This window comes from Acomys minous, assembly GCF_964271855.1.
Source record: "Acomys minous genome assembly, chromosome: 5".
Classification (NCBI taxonomy): Eukaryota; Metazoa; Chordata; class Mammalia; order Rodentia; family Muridae; genus Acomys; species Acomys minous.
Window position 1 is genome coordinate 27,561,678 of NC_140494.1, and position 23,187 is coordinate 27,584,864.

At 45.7% G+C, this 23,187-nt stretch overlaps 1 long non-coding RNA gene across 1 annotated transcript in view; it reads right to left on the reverse strand.

Annotated features, from left to right (window-relative positions):
* Nucleotides 1-2,285: 2,285 nt before the first annotated feature.
* LOC311597640 overlaps nucleotides 2,286-23,187 on the reverse strand; it is a 29,040-nt gene continuing 8,138 nt past the window's right edge. The window contains exons 2-3 of the long non-coding RNA XR_014779296.1: nucleotides 4,765-4,888; nucleotides 2,286-2,784 (exon numbers count right to left, since the gene is read on the reverse strand). This is a non-coding gene — a long non-coding RNA (uncharacterized lncRNA). The remainder of the gene's footprint in view (nucleotides 2,785-4,764; nucleotides 4,889-23,187) is intronic.

Consider the following 23,187-nt stretch of genomic DNA (forward strand, 5'->3'; position numbering starts at 1 on the left):
GGGTGAAAAACCTAAAGAGATCCTTTCTCATCTTTCAATCTCACATCCTTCATTGCATCGAGATTCCTCATGAAGTCCGCTGGAAATGAAAATACGACTTCTGCATGGACGTGTGTCAGGTTCAAGCGAGATCACCTGTCATCGCTCCCTACTGGGACAGTTGCCTTAAGTGCAATCCAGGTTTCCATTGTGGATACAAAGAGAAAAAAAAGTCTAACCTGTAATTTGTAGTTTTCCCAAAGCCTTCTGATATGTTGTCAACTAGTTGCCAAGCTATGGATGGACTGTGAGGGCCTGAGCTGTGATCTAAGTTGATAGTCCCCTCTTTCCTTGACACACTTCCACCATCTGTGACTGTAATAGCTATAATAGCAGCTATGAGTAATCAGAAACCTTTTCTCCAATTGCAGCATAAGTCCCAGACTATCAGGAAAAATTTTCCATAAGATGCTTGAAGCAGAGGACCAGTTTCATTTCTACTTGCGTTATATCACTGGGGCCTCACATCAGAGGCCTCCAGACACTTGTCTCCACCATGTTGTCCTGAACACATGTGTAACCTCAGGGCAAAGCAGAGCCAGGAATTAATCATACATCCAAAATATCCATAACTCTATGGTGCCTTCTTAAAATCTTAAGTGTTTCTAGATGATGAGAGGGAGGAGTGAAGGAGAAAAATAAAGGAAAAAGCAACTTCTGACCCAAATCATGAAGGCCCGTTGTTCTTAGAAAATGCACTATCGCTCAGTGGGTAAAAGTGCTCACTGTGCAACTACAAGGACCTGAATTTAAATTCCCAGAACCCAGATGAAGACAGGCACCGCGGTACACATCTAATCCCAGCACTCATACAGTGAGATGAGAAGTGGAGAAGGAGAATTCCCAGAACCCAGAGTTCCAGCCACTCTGAGATGTGCAATGGTGAACAACAAAGAGATCCTTTCTCACACAAGATAGAAGGCAAGTTTATCCAAGATTGTCCTCTAGGATGAGAGGAGGAGGAGAAGGAGGAGAAAGAGAAAAAGAAGAAGAGAAAGAAGAAGGAGGAGGGAGAGGAGAAGGAGGAGGAGGAGGAGGATGAGGAGGAGGAGAAAGTACATCAGAATGATCCATCTCTGAAATGGGAAAACAATGAGAATTCAATGTCAAAGCAAAATATGTCACTTGCTTTACAAACTTCAAGAGGACTCATGGCAGGAGTGCACTACTACAGGAGCAAACCACACATTGATCAAGACACACATGCCTGTCTGCTTGTTCAGATTCCATACATGCACAATCAAAGTTGGATGCAGTACATCACCAGTAGATTCTGCAATGGTCTCTACAGTCACTGCAGTGTATCTGGGAGGCAGAGAGATGGGGTTTGGACCCCAGGAAGAGTGATTTTCATGGAGTATATTGGTGACAACTACAGAGGTAATATGGTAATAATGTTGTGTTTACCAGCAAGAGAAAGTGGAGAGAAGGCAGTGGTGAGGGCTGGCAATGGAGTCAGCAGAGAGAGAAGCAAACTCAATGCAAGGAATGTCCGGCAATAATAGCGTGGCTGAGCAAAGAGGCCAGTCTTTCCAGGGTGTCAGGTTCCTGGAGCAGGTCAAAAGGAAAGATTTGCTTGCTGCTTGGTCAGCACCATGGACTCTAGAACCAGTGACTAGGCTTTGCCTTGTGCCTGCTCTGTCACATCCTACCATGCCTGATGATGGTCTTAGCTTCTCAGACTCCTATTTCCTTAGCTATGAACTCACTTCTTCTCAGGGCTGTGATGAGGAACTTCTGTCATTAATCAATGTGCTTTGACCACCTGCATCGCCTGGCACAGGTCTGGGCTCTCAGGTGCTCTTTACCAATAAAAGCATCCCCACGTATGGGCTGAAAAGATGGCTCTTTCATTGAAGTGCTTGTGCTCAGAGCACAAAGATTTTAGTTCAGATCCCCAGAAACCACATTAAAAAATGTTTGACACAGCATTGTAACTCAAGCACAGGAAATCAGAGGCAAGTAGATCTCCAGGGCTCACTGGTCAGTCAGTGAACTCTGCCTTCAGTAAGGGCCCTGTCTCCAAAGATACAGTTAAGAATAATAGTGGAAGACATTTGATGTGGACCTTTGATTTACACACACACACATGTACTTGCACATCTACACACACACACACACACACACACACACACACACACACACACACGCACAATTTAAAAAAATACCAGTACACCTCTGAGTGCTCATGAATATTTACTTAACACACATGGACCCAGAGCAAAGCCTGGAACCAAGTTACCAGTATTTTCCAAGGTTAATGAACTTCACCTGTTCTTAGAATTAAGTTGAGATTAGAGCCATGCAGCAGAGAATGTTCACAATAGCACATTTTTTGAGTGAGTTAAATTGTCTTTTTGTCACCTGAGATACTCAATATGGAAAACCAATTAAATCACCATTTTTGTATGAAAAATTTCATCTTGGCATCGTTTATAATAGCAACAATATATTGACTATCTAATGTTCATCAAATAATAAATATATTAAAAACCTGTAGCATAGAAAAACACTGTAGCATAGTCACAGAGTGGAATATTATTTAGTCATAAAAAAGAAATTAAGTACTGATACATGCAACAGAGTATATGAACCTTGAAAACATAATGCTAAGCGAAAGAAGCCAGTCCAAAAAAGAGCAAAACCAGCCTACATTGTGTGATTCTGTTTATAGGAAATGCTTTGACTAGGCCAATCCACATGGACAAGAGTTGTCGTACACTGCCTGGAGCTGGGATGGAGGCTCTATGGAAAAAGATGAGATGGGGAGGAGTGAGCATAGCATTTGGAGTGATCAAAACATTCAAAAATTGATAGAGGGACAGCAAGATATCTCAGTCAGCACAGCTCCTAGTAACTGAGGCTAATGACCTGAGTTCCATCCCTGAAACCCACGAGGTAGGAAAGAACCATCTCCAACAACTTGTCTTCATTTGCACATGTGTGCCATAGTATGTACACACACAACACACACACACACACACACACACACACACACACACACAAACAAACAAATCCTAGCTGTTTCAGGGTATTTGATCACACTGTGAACCCCTAGACTGTGTTATTTACTGGAAAAACCTGGTTTAGCCTTAGCACACGCCTTTAATCCAAGAGCTTTCTGTTTGAATATTGTAAACAAGATCAAATAAAATCAACCATAGATCAAGAGGTGGAGCAAACCACCAGCTGACCAGATGTGAACATAGGATTATTAAGGAAAAAAAAAACCAGCAAGGACTAGGAAGTCAAGAGGACAGTTAGAGAGATGCACAGGAAATAGGAGGGAGGGACATGAAGTTTGAAGGAAGTTTTTCCCAGCACTGGGGAGGAGTGTTCCTTCTGGGATATCAGCTGAGTAGAAAGGTCAGCTGGGTGCTTTCTCTGCCTCTCTATGCTAGCAGGTTTTTACCCCAGCATATGGTTTCTGAGTGGTTAAAAAAAAAAATTGAACAATTGAGATTGTGTTAAAAAAAAAAAAAAACCAACAACACTCAGCTCTGTGAATAAGCTGAAAACCATTAAACTGAGCATTTTTAGAGCTAGGGGCAGCATTTTCAGGTGCCTCCACTACATCTCAAAGCAAACACCAGACAACGCCCTACCTCCTGATAGATCAGAGTATACAGAGCCTGAGCAATGAGTTGTACAAGGACAGTCAGCATACAGGAACCAGCACAGACAGAAGAGCATCCTTCAGAAGCCTTCCTACCTGAGGCGTGACACTTCAGTACATTGCTGTCTTGTTCTCACTCAGAGAACAACCACTTACTCTAACCATGAATGGCCCTCCTAGTTCTACCACCTTCTCATGCCATAGCTCTGTCCCAAAAAGAGCATGCCAGCACACCCCTGCCAAGGTTCTAAACTCAACTCTCGAAGCAAGGTAACTTTTGAGAATAAAGCATCCCTGTCCTAGCACAATGCAGACATGTGTGTCTGAGACGCTGAGAGCAGTGGGTGGGAGAGTGAAGTGGAGGAGGTGATTCCCAGAGAGACCCCTATGCAGAGACAGGGGTGTGGATTCAGATGAGTTAACCCAGTAGTATACTTTCTTCTCTTTTCTTTCTTTCTTTCTTTTCTTTTTTTCTTTTCTTTCTTTTTTTTTTTTTTTTTTTTTGGTTTTTTGAGACAGGATTTCTCTGTATAGCCTTGGCTGTCCTGGACTCACATTGTAGCCCGGGCTGGCCTTGAACTCACAGTGATCTGCCTGCCTCTGCCTCCCGAGTCCTGGGACTGAAGGTGTGCACCGCTGCACCCAGCTAGCAATTACACTTTCTAATATGAACTTTTGTTTTAGAAACTTGACCATAGATGTGTTCTCTGAAATCCACCCTTCTTTTCTCCCTCCCTCCCTCCCTCCTTCCCTGCTAGCCTCTCTCATTCCTCTCTCTTTCTTGTTTCTTTCCTTTATTCTATACTAATAAACCCAGTCAATATTATTCACTGTGTCCCTCCAGTTGTTTCAACTGGTACGGAGTTGGGGAGTAGCCAGAAGCTGAAAAGCTTACATGACCTAGGGTGGTGACTCTTACCCCTCTCCCAGTACTTAGTGGGAGTAGGCAAGAGGGTTGCCATGGATTTGAGACCAGTCTGAGCTGTAGTGCAAGATCCTGCCTCAAAATCAACAAACCAACACCCCACAAAACAAAACAAACAAACAAACAAACAAACAAAAAACAGATAAAAGGGAGAGGCAAGGAGGGAGAATGCCTATGAATATACCCAGTCAGGAACACACTGCAGAAGGCTGCAAGGCTCTCCAGCCTGTGGTGATTCCCTTGGGTGTTCTGTGCCTCATTCAGGATGAACGGTCCACTCTGCCCTGAGGCAAAGAAAGGCTTCCGACCTGGAAGTGAACACATCACACACAGGAATGAGGTGACATTCATGCTTGTGACACCTTGCACTCACTAACTGCCTTATCAGGAGGAAACAGTAGAGCATGGGTCAGTAGGGTCACCTGGGGAGCTGCCTGCCCATTGGCCCAACTTCCTCAGCTTTGCTCCTTAGACAGCACTGGGTGGAACTCACCAAGGAGCGGGTAGCCATGAGATGGTGGGGAATGCTGAGAGCACAGTGGCTTCTCGGCTGATGGCCCGGCCATGTCTCCGGGTACTGATGTGTCTTCCTGGGCTGAGAGCTGCACGGCTTCCCTTCCCTTCCCCTGTCAGGACACTGAGAGCCTGCATCCACCCCAGATCACCCGAAGAGACTCTCACTCTTGGATGCTACTAAAAGCCAGCAGGGGATGATGGTCTCTCCAAATGACCTCCCCAGGAATCGCCAAGCTCAGCAGCAGCTGTGCAGAGAAGGAGCCTAAAGCTCTGACATGGATGCTGTCCACCTCAGGGATCGGCCCAATCACCAGAGCCCACCTGCCTCAGGAAACAGCCCCGGCTAATAGCCTGAGGGATTCTCTGCAGAGAACTTCCTATCACAGCCCACTGACATCTCACTGTAAAGATGGCTCATTTACAGGCAAGGAAGTAGAGACCAAAAGTGGTCAAGAAACTCCTCAGCATCTACTGACTCTACGGTAAGTCTCTGCCTCCTCTTTCTGAAGATCCCCCTGGGCAGCTAGGCCTCATCTGGTCAGTGCATGATAGCTCAGGCCCTTCCTGCAGCCCACAGGCCATAGCATATCCACTGGGTGGGGCTTAGGTTAGACAGTGGCCTCTGGGAGAGATTTACTTCTTTTTCATTCCTCTTTTAATTTGTTTCTTTGTCTATGGAGGCAGGTCTGACTACATTGTACAGGCTGGCCCTGAACTTGCCATCCTCCTAATTCAGCCACCCAGGTGCTTGAAATCACTGGCACATTTAGCAACCTTTCGACAGCCATTCAAACAGCCTTTTCCTCCAACAAAGACTCAAATGGTCTCTGTCCTCCTGGGACAAGGCAAAGTGTATCAGAGAGGCTTGTCAGGGGAAAAATGAAACAAAAAACCATATGAAATGGACTCTGTTTTTCTAATTTACCTTAATTTGTTTCTTTTTTTCCCTTTATTTCCCTTTTGATTCTAAGAGCTGCCTTTATTTCTGTGTGCTGCCAGCAGGCCCATCCAACCTTCCCTTTGAATCTGAGCACTTCCCAGCATGTGTGTGCGCATGTGTGTGTGAGCATGTGTGTGCAAGCACGTGTGTCTGTGTGTGTATGTGAGAGAGAGATGTTATAGGAGTGGAGGACCTTAGGAGGCCAGAAGATGGTGTCACAGTTGGGAACTATTCAGGTCCTCTACAAGGGCAGCAAGCACTCTTAACCACTGCTCAATCTTTCCGGCCCCAAATACCTTCTTAAGGATTATACACACACATTTGCGCACACACACACACACTCACACACAATCTTTGTATTTATGTGAGTGCAGACATATGTGTATGGAGGACAACCTCGGGTGTTCACTGCAGCACATGCCAGCCTAGCTTGCCACTGAGCTCCTGGCGATTCTGCTGTCTCTGCCTCCCATGTCACCACGGGAGAACTGAAATTACAGAGTATGTGTGACCAAGTCCAGCTGTGTGTGGATGCTGGCTATTCAAACTCGGTCCTCACATTTGAGTGGCAAGTAGTTTTTCCACTCCCTGGCCTGTAAATGTCTTTCTGACTAAGCCAGAGCTGGTTTCAGCTGCTTGCAAAGAGTTCAGACACACTGTATCTCAAATGTTTAAATACAATGCACTGATTACACTTACCCAGAATCCACTGAAGTATAAAATTAGATAATACAAGTCTCACAATTTTAAGAGAAAAAGGGACAAAGGGTAGGAAACCACAAGAACCTTGTTATTTTTGGCTTTTGTTATCATTTTTAATGTAAGGAGGGTATTGAGGACAATTGTACAATTCTCCATTTGTCAATAATACTAATATTTTTGTCATGAGCACCCCTTATGGCTAATGTATTCTGTGCTTCAAATCTATGTCTAGAAAACAAATATGCAGTCCTGACAGCAAGTGTCTTTAAAGTCTTCTTATTATCCACTTTTTTCTTACATTCAACAGGCCAAAAATATTTAACTTTCTTATGTCCAAAATTGGATGATTACTCTGTGGGCAGTTTGGTGTTTCTTAGGGCTCCAGGACAGAATTCATCTTGGGAGAACCCCACAGAGAGGCCCCCAGTAAGGAACATGGGTGATGGCCCCATGATGGGATCTCAACAGAGGCTGGGACAGGTCTCCAGTACCTAGGCATGTTCCTCTGAGCCCTCACGTAACTAGGCCATCTGTAGGTAGTCTCATGAGCTGACAACATCACTGTAGTCCGTGTGGAATGTTCCATCATATGCTAAAGGCTCAGTCCACAAAGTGGTGCCACTGGAGATGCTGGAGACAGTGGATGAGTGGCTTTATGGGATGTCCTAAGTCAGTGGGGTACACCACTGAAGGGAACGGGGTCCCTGTCTCTTTCTCTCCTCTCTGTTCCTCCTGGACGTGGGTTGTGAATTTTGTTTACTTCTCTACATGATCCCGCCATGATGTGCCGCCTCACCTCAGGCCCAAAGTGAGAGGCCAACTGATCTCAGAATAAAATCTCCGAACCCATGGGCCGGCCTAAGTGTTTGATCTTCATGAGGGTGCTGAACTCCAGAATTCTGTTACAGTGGCAGGAAGCTAACAGACACTGCCATGTGAGGCATGCATGCAGACTACATCCCTAGGTTCTCCCTACACAAGCAGCCGGCTTCTAACACCACCTGGGACTGGGGCCAGGATCACAATGGGCTGAGATATGTGCATGTGTGTAGAACTCTGCGATCAAAATGAAATGGGCCACCACACCCATCACCTCTATTCTGTCAGGGAAGTTTCCTCTATAGCTGCCTTAAAGAGGGATGGTGACCAGGAGAGGGGGTTTGTCTGGACAGCGTAGGGGAGAAAATACCGGTGGCAAGTGGCACTGGCTCCGCCTGATACGTCATTTATGGCAGCAGTACACTTGCAGCCCTCGTGAAAGCCTCTTCACATGGGGAACTGTGCTAACTGCTAGGCAGCATCCCTACTTACTACTGAACAGAAGTCAAATGAACGAAAGTGGAACTCCTCAAATAACAACGTTTTTACATGATTTGTCTTGCGTTGGGGTGGAAGGTGTGCATATAAATGTGCACGGCCATATGTATGTGTGCGGCACGCGCACCACAGCACTCGCGTGGAAGTCAGAGGGCAACTTGCAGGAGTTGGTTCTCTCTCTCTCTCTCTCTCTCTCTCTCTCTCTCTCTCTCTCTCTCTCTCTCTCTCTCTCTCTCTCTCTCTCTCTCTCTCTCTCTCTCTCTCTCTCTCTCTCTCTCTCTCTCTCTCTCTCTCTCTCTCTCTCTCCCACCCACATGGGTTCCAGAGATCAAACCCAGGTCGCCAGACTTGGCAGCAGATGCCTTTATCCACGGAGCCATCTTGCTGGCTCAGCAGTTCACAATTTAAAACCCCCCAAACCTCAACACTTTTGTGCTCTAACATGTTACCTAAACTAAGTGGGGGTCCCTTCTAAATACTTGCAGGTTTGGTTTCCTGCAGGTTTCCTGAAGTAAGAATGGTAGCTAAATTCAAAGGCTAAAGGTGGAGCCTTTCACGCATGCTCTGCTGCACTGTGGGCGTGGCCTATCAACTCTAACCCAGGCTCTTTCCTGCAACTTTTTCTTTGTTAATAGCACTTTGCACCGGAAAAGGCTTTCCAGCAACCAAATATAATTAAGTGTGTTTTTCCAACATATAATGTTGCAATAAAAAGGCAAGTCGTAGAACCATTTTTCCCCAAACCATTTAGCAGCCTCCGGGGAGGAGTGGTTTCTTTTCAAAGTAAACTATATTTCAACTCATAGAATGGTTTTATTACCCAAATTGAACTAAGTAATCGACGGTTTCGGAGCTGATTCTTCTGTTGTCTAATAATCAGCTAATGAAATGTTGCAGACTCAAAGGCTGGCCTGAGAAGATTCAGGTAAAATTTCTGGCCGTCACTTGTTTAAAACCATCTCATCTTCCCAGTTACTCTCTGAAACTTAGATATGATCGCTACATTTCATTTGATCTTAGAAAGTGACGCACATTCCAGCTTGCCAGCACACAGCAATGCTCACCCAGCGAAACAGAACATGGTGATATTTTTGTACTACTTTATAGATGCATTATGGAACACAGGCCCCCAAGGAGCAGAGTAAAAGCACGTTATAATTCGAACACAGCCTGTTTCTTTAACGTTGAATTTATAAATGATGGGTCATTTTTTTTCTCTTTCTTTGAGTTCTCAGCTTTGTCGCCAGTACTTCATTCTAACCAGCACTATCAGAAGTATTCAGTGGTGCTTACTGGGGTAAAAGGGAGAACAGAAAGACTCGGACTCTCCGCTCCTATGCAGTTCCACTTAGTGCCGGAGGTGGATCCCGCGGCTGCGCAGATGCTAGGCAAGTGCCTGACTGTGGAGCCACAGCCCAGTCAAGGACCCTGTTCTAAGGGGGCAGACAACACAAGTAAGACGTGAACCAGTAACCGGCACTGTGAATGAGAGGCAGTCTGCGAGGGTCAGGGTCACTGCCGTGGCTGGATTCCCCGGGCAGGTATCAGGGCAGCTAGGCAGACCCAGGAAGAGGCCCTTTGTAAAGGAGAGCACAGCATTCCCCCACCTCCCACCCCCACACCCCCCCACCCCCGTCTTATCCAAGTTGAATCGATAGCCACCGCTCTCCTTTCCCTTCCTCTCCGTCTTGTTTTTTCTCCTCGCTATCAGCCTTTCCTGGGCGTTTACCTTTGTGAACCTCAGCTCCTGTGTCTAGCACTGGGGCACAGACAGCTTGTAGCTGCAGAAACTGGCCCCACCTTTCAACACTATAAATAGTCATTAGATACCGTTTCCAGAAACGGAAAATCATTTTTATTTTTGTTTTGTTTTTTGAGACAGGGTTTCTCTTGTAGTCCTGGTTGTCCTAGACTTACTTTGTAAACCAGGCTGGCCTCGAACTCACAGCGATATGCCTGCCTCTGCCTCCCGAATGCTGGGATTAAAGGTGTGCGCCACCACCACCCAGCCAGAAATGGAACATCTTGACCAGGAGAGACAATATGCCTGTGAGAACTGTGTCTGTGTGCCTCTTATAAAGATGTGTCATTTGCTAGAGGTAAAGATATATAGACAAATGGGTCGTTTATCTAAGAAAGTTATCCCTGTCTTTGCTGTCCCAGAGGTGTGACTTCAACCAAGAACCCAGGAGCATAATCTTGTTTAAAGCAGTGGCTTCTTAATCCCACCTGATAAGTGAGTCACTGCCACTCTGCGTGCATATGTGCATGTGTGTGCGTTCATGTGTGTGTGTGCACACATGTGGGGGGGTCTATGTGTGTGCATGTGGGGAGAGGTCTGTGTGTGCATGTGTGTGGCTGTACATGTGCGTTGGTGAGTCTGTGTGCATATGTGTGCAAGTGCATGCATACATGTGTGTATGCATGTGGGGGTCTCTGTGTGTGCATGTGTGTGTGCATGTGGGGGGTCTGTGTGTATGCATGCACTAATATATGGAAGCCAGAGGTCAATGCCAGACTCTCCTTCTCTTACTCCCCACTTTGTATTTTGGATTTAGAGTGTCTCACTGAGCCTGGGACTGGTCGATTTGGGGAGGCTCACTGGCCAGCAAGCCTAGGGGTCCTCCTGTTAGAGGTCTGACATCTCTAGCACTGGGGTTGTGGGCATACCCGCGAGGTTCAAGCACCTGTTTTTTAGAGTAGGTGCTGAAATCAGAGCTCAGGCCCTCATGTGAGTGCTGGGATTGGAACATGGGTCCTCATGTCTGTTGAACAGGCACTTTACTTACTGAATTTCTTCTTAGCGCGGTTAGTGTAACTCTGGCCAAGAGATGCCCTGTCTTCACTAATAAGAATGGGCCCTTTTTGAACACCAGTGTGATGGCCCATGCCTTTGATCACAGTACCAGGAAGGCAAAGGCAGCATGCCAGATATCTGGAGTTCAAGGACATCCTGGTCTACTTAGTTAGCTACCCTGTCTCAAAAAACATCCTCCTTTAAAAGCAAGTACCACAGCTAAGTATGGTGGCACACTCCTTTAATCTTAGCACACGTGTAGGCAGAGTCAGGCAGATTGCTATGAGTTTGAGGCCAGCCTTGTCTACATCTAAAGTCCAGGACAGCCAAAGGTACACAGAGAAACCCTGTCTCAGAACAAACAAACAAGCAAATAAAACAAAACAACAACAACAAAGCAACTACTGCTTTGCTCCTAACCCCTTGTAAATCAGAAACTTTAACTGTATATAACTCACACGTGTTTTCCTTCCAGTCCCAATTGATTCAAACTTCAGATCTACAAGCTTCTACAGAAGCCAGTATGCACCCAATAGCATTTGCGACTTCCTTGTAGAGACACCTCTTACCTGGACCTTACATCACAGTGGCACTCGGGTCTGCCACAGGGACCTGTGTCAAGCTTTCATCTAGCACTGTTGGCTAAGCAAAGCTAACAAACTCCTTTAAAGTTCTCCCCAGCTCCAGAGAATCTGCATTCCTTTTCTTTTTTAAGATGTCAATCACTGGTCAGCACAATGGCTCAGAGGTAAAGGCATTGGCCACCAAGCCTGACAACCTGAGTGATTCTGGGACTTCCACACCAACGGGTCTGGGAAGTATCTGAGAAGGGAAGACAATACCCTACACTCAGGAGTTCTAGTGCCTTCTTCTGGCCTCCAAGACCACTTGTACACACGTGCACATGCACACACACACACACACACACACACACACACACACACACACACAATCATTTTAATCTAAAATAATGTTTTTTTTTTAAACCAAACAGCACACCCCTCCTTTAAGTAGTAAGCGATATCAGCAAGCTTATGGGATGTGTGATAAATATACAGAATAAATGCGGGGTATTAGCAATGAATAGATGGAGCCTAGAAATAAAAACAGAACACATTTTATAACTCTTTAAAAAGTGGGAACACTTTGATATAAATCTAATAACATGTGTGTACATTTTATGTGATGAAAACACCAAAATGCTGGTGACAGAACTCAATAAAATCTAAAGGACAGTGGCACCTGTGATGTCCGTGTCTTGGAACTGCCTGCTTTCCGTTTGTTTGTTTGTTTGTTTGTTTGGCTGGCCTTTCTTTGTTTGTTTGTGACAAACACATTACAGGTGAGCTACACCGCAAGCTTTGGCAATCCTCACATAGAAACAATGTCAATTCTCTTCAAATTAATACACAGGGTTAACTGGTTTCTACTGAAACCTCAGTAAGTTTTTGATAAATACAGGCAAACTTTCTGTGAGTATTATATTGGCAGACAAGGGAATGCAGGGAGCAGAAACAGCTCCATAAAGGGATGAACAGAAATAGCTATCTTAGCTTTCAGATGGTCTGTGTAGCTACAGTAATAGAGACAGGACACTGGGGAAGGACAGACAGGCCTATTAGGAACCAGAAGAGACAGCCTAGAAGTAGGCCCAAAGGAATACTGGCAACAAATTTTTGATAGAAGTGCAAAAGCCATTTCATATCTGAAAAATAATCTTTTCAATAAATGGCAGTGGAGTAATTAGACTACCATAGTATAAAACAAAACAAAAACAGACGCTCACTTCACCCAATTAGGGCCTGGCAAAGGACATGCAGACATTTTACTGAAGACAATTTTACTGGATAAATGGGTCTATAAAAAATAGTCATGGGCTGGAGAGATGGCTCAGAGGCTAAGGGCACTGGCTACTTTTGCAGAGGTCCTGAGTTCAATTCCCAGCAACCACGTGGTGGCTTACAACCATTTATAATGAGATCTGATGCCTTCTTCTGACCGGCAGGTGTACATGCAGGCAGAGCATTACATACATATTAGTCAAGAAATCTTAAAAAATAAAAAATAAATTCACTTTTCCCAACAGACCTAAAAAAAAAAAAAAAGCAACAACAGTAAAGGGTGGCAAAAATTTGGGGAAACTGAGTCACTCAGACGTTGTCAGTGAGAACATTAAAGCATACAGTCACTCTGAAAAAATAGTTTGGTAGTTTCTTTACATTTGGAACATACAGCTGCCCTATGGGTGAGCATCTGGGCATTTATCTCAGAAAAGTAAGAACCGAATGCATGCAAAACTGGCACACCAATGTCTGTAGCTGCTTTATTTATAATAGCACCAGACCCAGAGCTGGTGACACAACTCCAAGGTAGAGAATTTGATTGACATGCACAAGGCCATGAGTTTCATCACACACACACACACACTCACTCACACATATACACTCATAGTAATATACTCACACATATTCACACTCACACATACACATATACTCGTACATACACTTACATGTACACTCACACACACAACACATGCACAGACTCATTCACATATACACACACACACACCACTCAGACATACATACTCACTCAAACATACTCACACATAAACATACACTCATACACACTCACACACATGCACACACATACACACTCACACATATTCACACACATATACGCACTCACACATCCACATTCCCACTCACTCATACATAAACACACATGCACACACATACACACTCACACATATTCACACACATATACACACTCACACATCCACATTCACACTCACTCATACATAAACACACATGCACACATATACACACTCACACATATTCACACACATATACACACTCACACATCCACATTCGCACTCACTCATACATAAACACACATGCACACATATACTTACACACATATTCTTACTCACACATACACATATACTCACACACACATACACGCACATACAATACTCTAATATACACACACGTTCCCTCATACACACACTAGTTCACTTGGCCTTCAGTAAACATATAGTTAAATTCACTATGGAATACTACCTGAGGAGTAAAAAGAAAAGCTTTAGAGTTGAATATGGTGGTCCTCGTCTATAACCCCAGGTCTCAGGAGGTTGCGGGAAGAGGATTGCCAGTTCAGGGTAGCTTGGGCTACATTGGTGAGTGGCCAGACTGGGATACATACCAAGACCTCCCATAAAAATAAAATGTGATAAGCAATTGCAGAACAAACAGCCTAGACGGATCTACAGCATTAAATTTAGTGGGGGGAACAGTCAAGCAGAGACAGTCACCACTATATGACATTGTTTAATGACAAAATTATAGAAACAGAGATCATATCTGTGGTTGCTAGGGTGCTTTAGTGTTTCTGTTGCTGTGATAAACTACAATGACCAAAAGCAACTTGGGGAGGAAAGCGTTTATGTCATCTTACATTTCCAGGTACTTTCATCCATGAGAGAAGTTAGGGCAGGAACTCAAGGCGGGAATCTGCAGGGAGGGAGGGCGAACGCCGAGACCATGGAGGAGCCTAGGAGGCACAGACAGGCTTCGCACTCACAGAGAGCCACAAGAGAAGCAAGATTGTTCATCTCCGGCTTTGCTTCCCTGTCTGACACCTGCAAGCACCACTCCTCAACCCCCCAGCTCAGAGGAGTGCTGCTTCCTGGCTTGCTCCCTATAGCTTGCTCAGCTTGCTTTCCTATAGCACCCAGGACCACGCCCCCAGGGATAGCACCTCCCACAGTAAGCAGGGCCCCTCCTACACCAATTGTTAGTTTAAAAAAAAAAAAAGTCCCACAGGCCAATTTAGTGGAAGTGTTTTTTCTCAGTTAAGATTCCCTCTTTCCCAAATGAATCTAGCTTGTGTCAAGTTGACGTAAAGGTAGGTAGTCTATAGGAATTCCAGTTATAAGGCAGAGAAAACAAGTCTGCTGGTACTGGGGGAACTGGTGTGCCCAGGATCTTGCTACAGAATAAAAGAGCCTGTCAAGTTTCAATCACCTCAAAATTAAAAATGCAGACTATTTTCTTTATAGTTATTTATTTATATATATATATGAGTGCTCTTTCAGTATGTACACCTGCAGGCCAGAAGAGGGCATCAGAACACATTATAGATGGTTGTAAGCCACCATGTGGTTTCTGGAATTTGAACTCAAGACCTTTGGAAGAAAAAATAGTGCTCTTAACCACTGAGCCATCTCTTCAACCCTTTAGGCTGGGTGTGGTAGCCCACACCTTTAATCCCAGCACTTGGGAGGCAGAGGCAGTGGATTTCTGTGAGTTCAAGGACAGCATGGTCTACAGAGTGAGTCCAGGACAGCCAGGACTCTTTTAAACAGAGAGACCCTGTCTAGGAAAACAAAACAAACAAAACAAAACAAAGCAAGCGTCTTTTTGTGAAGTTTACTGCACCATTTTATCTCCCAGTTACTTTCACCGTTAACATCTGTATCCTGGGAACATGCTGCTTTGCCCTTGGGGACACAATACTGTCAAGAGTGCCCACCTAGCTGTGTTCTTTAAAGGAACATTATTTGCCAACTTCAATAGTGGTCCTCACTCATCAACACTTTTTAGGTGAATTTGGAAACAACATGCTCTGAAATTATTTGTATTGGACAATTCTGGAAATAAAAGTTTTGAAACAAACAGGGGAAATCAGTTTTCCTCTAAGCAAGTTTCCTTCTAATAGAAAATGCACAAATAGTAAGTAGTGTTCTCTTGGCGTGGTGTCACACATTAATTCTTCATTTCACGTACATGGGAACTTACATACCACAGCTTTATACTGGAGTTCTTGCCAAAGCTTTCCTCTTGTCTCAGGGCCAAAGTTTTTGGCTGGAGTTTCATAACAAAATATGCATTGTTTCCACTGGGGTTTATACCAGAAATAATTAGGTAAAATGGTGGTACAACAGGAACAATGCTGCTTTTGTGACTCATTATTGCATTGACGCTGCACTTCACAGTGGCTAGAGTTTGAGAATTCTCATTCACTGGTGTGCATTTCCATGAGGAATGCCCACCAGTACTGGGGCATCCCGTGGGACACGCCCACCAGTACCCAGCTATCCTTGTGGGATTTGATTATCATAACCTCAGAGACCTCCAGCCAAAGCTATTGGACTTTAAAATTGTTAATATAAAAATTTTTTATTCATATATATGTTTCTGTTTGCCACATGACTGCCTATGCCCACAAAATCCAGAAGAGGAAGAACATTAGATCCTTTGGAGATGGAGTTACAGGCAGTTGGGAGCTACCTGATGTGGGTGCTGGGAACAATGCTGGGGTTCTCTAGAAAACAAGCAAGCACTCTTAGTTTGTGCTGTCTTTCCAGTCCCATCAGGCTATTATTAAAGGAGAACTTCATGTCTATGTATTAATGAACATACAAGGTCCATTGTCTATTTGAAGGTTACACAAAGCTGTCTTCTTCTTCTTCTCCTCCTCCTCCTCCTCCTCTTCCTCCTGCTCCTCTTCCTCCTCCTTTTCCTCCTCCTGTCCCTCCCCGTCCACTTCCTCCTCTCCCTCTTCCTCCTCCCCTTCCACTTCCTCTTCTCCCTCTTCCTCCTCCCCTTCCACTTCCTCCTCTTCCTCTTCCGCCTCCTCCTCCCTTCCACTTCCTCCTCTTCCTTCTACCCCCTTTTCCTTCTCCATCTCATACTGCCAAGGTTCTGCTGACAGGCTCTGTCCTGCTTCTTGCACCCTGCTCTGTCGTGATTAGCATATGGGTCTCAATCATCTGTCCCTCCGGGGCCTCATTCTTCTCCATATTTATTTACTTACTAATTCACTATTCCATTTGGCCTGGATGTGAGGGATTCAATGACATTGCAAAGCATTTAGGCTATACCAAAGGGAAGTAGACAGGAGGCCTCCAGTTAGCTGGAGGTTAACAGTACTTCAGTGAAAATAAACAGGAAGGTGGGGGTGGGGGTGGAAGGGGAATTGACCAAAACAAAGTATGTATGCAAATGCTACAAGGAATGTTTTACTTTGTAAGATAAATAAATAAATTTGGGGATGGAAATATGGATCAGTGGATGAAAGCATTTGCTGTACAAACATGAGGACCCGAGCTCAAAGCTCAGCATCCATGTGCAAACAGCCAAGCATGGCCACGTGAACACCTGTATCACCCCAGCATCATAGTGGGTAGAAACAGGAAGATCACCAGGACTTGCCAGTTGACATCCTAGCTCAGTGAGAGACCTGTTTCAAAGGATAGAGGTAAGACACTTGGACTCCACAGGCAGGCATCCATGCATACAAGTACACCACACATACACACACACACACACACACACAGAGAGAGAGAGAGAGAGAGAGAGAGAGAGAGAGAGAGAGAGAGAGAGAGAGAGAGAGAGAGAGAGATTTTCAGATTTGTAAATCTATTTACAGATCTATGAGGTGATCTATAAAGCATATCTACATCTGCCAAAATGATTGACATCCAAACCTTCTTCCAGCTAAGAAACATCCTAAGCCCTCCCTTGTTATTTTTGATCACTCAACACATGATAAGGTTATGATGATGCTCAGTGCCCATAGACCAACAGCATCACCCTCTTGGATGGTATTATTTTGTAGAACGATGAAGGCAAAACCAGAGCAGCTGAATCTGCATCCCTGGGAGGCGAAGACTCTGAGTTCCAGCCATCCCTCCCGGAGGGAACCCTGTGCATGCTGACATTCAAGGCAATAACACCAAATCTGTTCAAAGGCAATGGTGTGTTGTCTCGACACAGCAAGACAGTAGCATCTGCAAGGAAGGAGGAGATCACCACCAGAACCTGACCGCACTGACTCCGCACTGGATTTCACGTCTACAGAACTATGAAGAAATAGTTTTGTTACCTGAGTCCTCAGACTGAAATGTCTTGGTGGGACATCCTAAGCTGGCCATAGTGCACCTGACCCTCGCTGACTCACTGGTTCTGGTTCTGTAAACTCAGAGAAAGGGTGGGGCTTCAGGGCAAAGCCAACTTCCTGGTTTATGAGAGACCCATGCCACCTAAAACAAAACCCAAACTTTCCTATTTCCTTTCTGAGATCCCACAGAACAAGAGACTTCCCTTTTCTCTGCCTCCAACCTCTAACTCCCCCAATTTACTATCACCATGCTCCATCACTCTGCCCCCCAACCCTCCTCTTAAGCAGGCCATTTCTTTTCTTCTTCCTGACTCTGGACCTTGGCATTTGCCCTTTGTTCTGCCTTTGCCCTGCGCTCTTGGAAAAAGCAGCTGTTTCTCAACTTTGCAACCTCAGTCCTGATGTCTTCTCAGAAAGAAACAAGCCCCCTTCTCCCGTCCCCACCATGTTAAAAATTCAGCTCCCCCCTGCTTCTCAACCTACAACTACTTTATCTTCTCCACAAAGATGAACACTCTGCGACACTCACCAACTGGTATCTATGACCAAATGGCTTCTGGGTAGCAATTCTCCAAGAGCCCAACCCTGTGACAAGAGGAATTCTCATCCACCCCAGGCAGTAAGAAGATAAACAATTCATGCCTAATAAAGAAGGTTCTGCTCTGACTGGCCCTGGTGTGTGTGTGTCAGAGTCCTTGGTGTCCTCTCTCAGCCAGGTCACCATTGTCTGGGCCATATGAAGCAGGAGGGAAGGAACACCCATGGTTTGGAAGGCATCCACCTCTGGGTCAAATGTCAGTGTTGAAAGCGGCCTGAGTTGAGAGCTAGGCATGGATGCTTCTCTGAGCCCATGCCTCTTCATCTATTACTATTGGAAATTTGCCTTAGCTCTCTGCCCCAGCACCAGGTCCTGCTGCCTCTAACGGTCCTGATGCCCCTGGTAGATTTGGTGCCCTCGTACTGTATGCCAGTGGCTTCTCTTTGTGTGCTGGATTCTGCCTCAAGAAATGAGTGTGAGCTGCCAGGAAGAAATGAGGGACAAGAAGGAAAGAGATAGAAGAAGAAAGGAAGGAAGAAGGTGCATAGAAAGAGGAGTCATGCGTTCATCCCCGCTCAGGAGAAGACATAGCACAGCCTTGTCCAAGCTCCACAGCGGCCGCAGGAGACAACTTACATCACAGCAATCTAAAGGACTTCCAGGCTGAACTGTGAGGACCCCACCCCAGCTATTAGCATTCACTGGCACCCATAGGACTGAAGTCCACCAAAACTGAAAGTCCGGTCAGTTTGCTTTCGACTCCCAGCTTGCTGTTTCTTGGTAGGTCCTGGTGTGGCAGGAGGGTAAAGAGGCCCCTCCCCCACCTCCTTTAGTAAGCCCCCTTCTACTACGTCATAGAGATTTCCAGGAAAGTTTATTTTAAAATTATTTAACAATTTTTGCATACCTCGCTTAATGTTCAGAAGACACTTAGGATTTGGATCGCATGCGTGGTAGTTTATGATGCTGACGCCAGCCAGGCATGGTGGAACACACTGGGGAAGATGGGTAATCTAAACCCTGCCTAGGCTACCCAGCAAGGCCTTGAGCCCTTTTATCAAGGTCCTACTTCCAATCATGAGAGATGAGTGTTCCTGGCTGATTACCTTCTAGAAGCCCCGCCACTCGCCCCTACTGTGGGAGTTCACTTCAATGTGGGTTTTAGAAGAATGCAAGCACCGAAATGACAGCAACTCTTCACGCAGTGAGGTCTCAGCAAATGGCTGAAATGCTAGATTCCCTTGCCTTAGAGGAGAACATTCATCACATAGTCTTAAAACTTTTAAGTGACTGGAAAAACTATGACACTACTTAACTACATGGAAACCAAATGTATCAATAAGCAATGGCATTGCAAAAATATGAAAATAAATAGAAATAGTATTAACATTCTGCTATTACAACAAATAGCAACAAAAAGGCCAATGTCAAATACTTTCCTGTTTAAAATAAATAGTTTATTGCATCTGTAAATAAAACATTGGCTATCCTCTTTCTGCACTTGCATGTTAACTAGCAATAACCACTGACACAATGACAAAAGGCTTCTCTGCCTATTTGTGTCAACGGGAGGATACAATATACCACCTACCAGAAGAAAAGACATTTTGATTACTGGGGGGGGGGGGGGTTCTCACCCAAGCGAGCAGGCAGTTATGAGATGTGTGCAAGAGACTGAAGGGCTCTTCAGCCCTATGATCAGAGAGGGTGAGTGAGGGTCCCAGGCCAGGGAAGGGAGGATGTGCACAGGAAGGAGCGAGGCTTCCTGTGTCAAGTGGACATCAGAGGCTCCCCGACTGCCTGCAGGGCATCTGAAGCTCTGTCTCCTGCTTCCTGAAACAGGAGCAAAAGCACCAGTGATAGATATTCTTCAGAGACACCAGTGACCTCAGACCCCAAACCTTCTAGAACGCTCTCAGTCCTCAGCTACCTCAGATTCCTCAGAAAGATGTCTTCTCGGGCAGCCATGTTCTAACTCAAATAGTAGATGGGCATGGTATCAAATCCAGAGCTCCGGGGTAGCATCTTGGTGAGAGAACAGTGTGTGTGTGTGTGTGTGTGTGTGTGTGTGTGTGTGTGTGTGTGTGTGTATTGCTTCCTCAAAGAACCTCCAGGACAGCTGGACAGGCTGAGACAGGCTGAGAGGGTTTCTGTAGTCCAGAGTCCACTTGCCCAGAGCACGGAAGATCCTATTGTTCTCCCACCTCGTGCTAGTAAAACTCCCCAGCCCTGCGCCCCTGCCAGATACAGCTCCCTCCCCAACCATCAACTCCGCCCTGACTAACAGGACATTGCTCTGGAGGCCCAAGGTATTCTCGTGAAAACATTCTCTGTCACTTTACCTCCTTAGCCACATGACGACCAATGAGTCCACATGTTTGAGCTAGAGTGTGAATGGAAAGGGACGCTCACAGTCCTGAGAGCCTTAGGACTCTCTCTCCCCAGCTTGGTGCTGTTAGGGGCTGCAGATCCTGGATGAGGTCTTAGTTTGTAGACCAAAGACTGGGGCAGCCAGCCTGGACTCTTCCTTTCCTGGCTGTGAAGTGAATGGCTTTGCTCCAGCCATGTGCTGCTACAGAGCAGTGGGGACCCCAAGATAGCTTGAAACCTCCAAAGCCATGGGAACCTCCTTCCTCTGGAAGTTGGTTGTCCCCAGTATCCATTAGGGTACATGACGAATGTAAACACACACACACACACACACACACACACACACACACACACACACACACACACCCCAGTAAGTCCTCATCTTGCCACAGGAAATGGTTAGCGCCTTGGCAAGCTCCATTTCCTCTGGCGAAGAAAGCAGGGGGATTAACTGAAGGGAAAACTGCTGCCAGGTAATCACTGGGAGACACGACCAATGTGTTCTGACCACTTTCCTCCCAGTGTTGGCATCTGTCCTCCTCTTCCTCTCCCCACCTTCCCATTTTTCTCTCATTCCCCTCCCTCTCTCCTCCTCTTCCCAGGGTTGGCATCCCCTCCTCTTCCTCCTCCTCCTCTCTCTTCCCTTTCTTCTGAAAATGGCTAGGTTAAGTCCAGACTATCACATTTTCTATGGCAGCCTCTGAGCCACACCCAATCCGGCACAGGTTTTTTTGTTTTTGTTTTTGTTTTTGTTTTTACAGTCCTTGGGACATGAAGCATAATGCAGCCTCTCACCTACCCAGCTCCACACACAGAACTTATCACGTCTCCCAGCGGCCCAGCTCGTGAACAGTTATGATGAAGGCCATACCTCTATTAACTTAAAAATATGCCTTTCCAGCCAGGCGTGCTTCATCACAGAACTGGGGATGCTGAGACAGGGAACTTACAAAGTGGAGGCCAGCCTGACCTGCATATCCAGACCCTGTCTCAATAAACACAAACAAACAACCAAACAAATGCCCTACCTTTCTAAGCCTCACCCTTCCTTCTTATTCTGCCCTTATGGATGCCTCAAAGGTAGAAAACCTGATTTCCACTTGTGCTATTAATTCTAGTGTTGATGTGGTTTTGGGAGGGGGGGGCAGCAGATAAGACACAGAACGGCAATGCAATCACAGAAGGACTTACTGAAAGCCTTTGCTGCACTGTTTGCTGCAGGGGACAAGCACTGACACATGAGTGAGTCCAGCCGGGAAGAGAGGCCACCGGAGCCAGGCTGACTGGACAGACTGAAATCCAGCAGCGCTGAGCACTTCACTGGCCTCAGCAGCTACTCGGGAGAGGAGGCTCAGAAAGACTTAATTTTCAATAAATATCATTTGCAGGTTTGTTTCTCCTCTCAGACAGTAGAAACATGTGGCTCACAGTGTTAGCATAATTAATGAGCTATTAAAGACTGCTTTATATGTTCCTGCGTAAAGAAGTACGATCAGATCAGTGACTGATCAATGCTACAATTCTTTATAGGCACAGAGGAAAAAACAGCAGGGAATCCCCACAGGTGCCAGAGCTGGTTGTGTTTCCATCCAGAGAAGGCACCCACCCACCCACCCCTCCGGTTAAGACTTGATCCTTTCTCTCTTAAGGGGCTATGTGTGCAGTGCTGGAGATGGGTCCCGCACCCTGCTTGTGCCAGGCAAGCATTCAAACTCTGAGCAACACCCCCAGCCTGCCTCCTTCTTATTTGTCAACTTGCTCTTGAGAAGGTTTGCTATAAACATTGGGGTGATTCTTTCCATATTTAGCTGCTTAACCAAGCAAAACCACATAAGAGGCAAGAAAGCTCCACCTAGGAGGCAGACCCCTTGATTACCAGGGCTTATTACTCGGCCCCACTAAACGTCGTCACGGATGTGGCTCACTAGCAGAGTATTCACCTGGCGTGCACGAAGCCCGGGGCCCATCTATAGTATCACAGGCGCGTGGACGAGATGGGGGAGAAAGGAGGAAGAGAGTAGAAAGAAGAAAGAAGAGGATGAAGAAAGGGGGAGGAGGACAAGGACCAGGAGGAGGAGGGGGAGGGGGAGGAAATAGGGGCAAGGAGGGGAGGGAGGAGGGGAAGGGCAGGAGCTGGTAGTTGGTCGTGGTGGTTCTAGACAGAAATATAGACAAAGGTAGATTCTGGCTTTTGGGGGGATTCAAAAAAGCACCTAAAAGAAACTCCGCTGCTTATTTAAAAAGAAACAGGCTGAGAGTCCCCAGGATTATACAAGTGATTATGTTCTAGAGGCACTTACACGTTCCCTATAGTCCATGGAACCCATAAATGAATCTCTTCTAATGCAATATTTTGTGGTAAAAATCATTTACTCTGCCTCAGCAGAGGCACAGAGCCTCCGGGGCTGGAAACTTGTCTACTATTAACATGGGGGCATCCTTATTAAATTTGCAAGAGCTGGCACTTGGTGCTTATGTGTCCATGGCCCCCTCCTTCGCATTTTTGTTTCTTTTTTTCCCCTTTAGC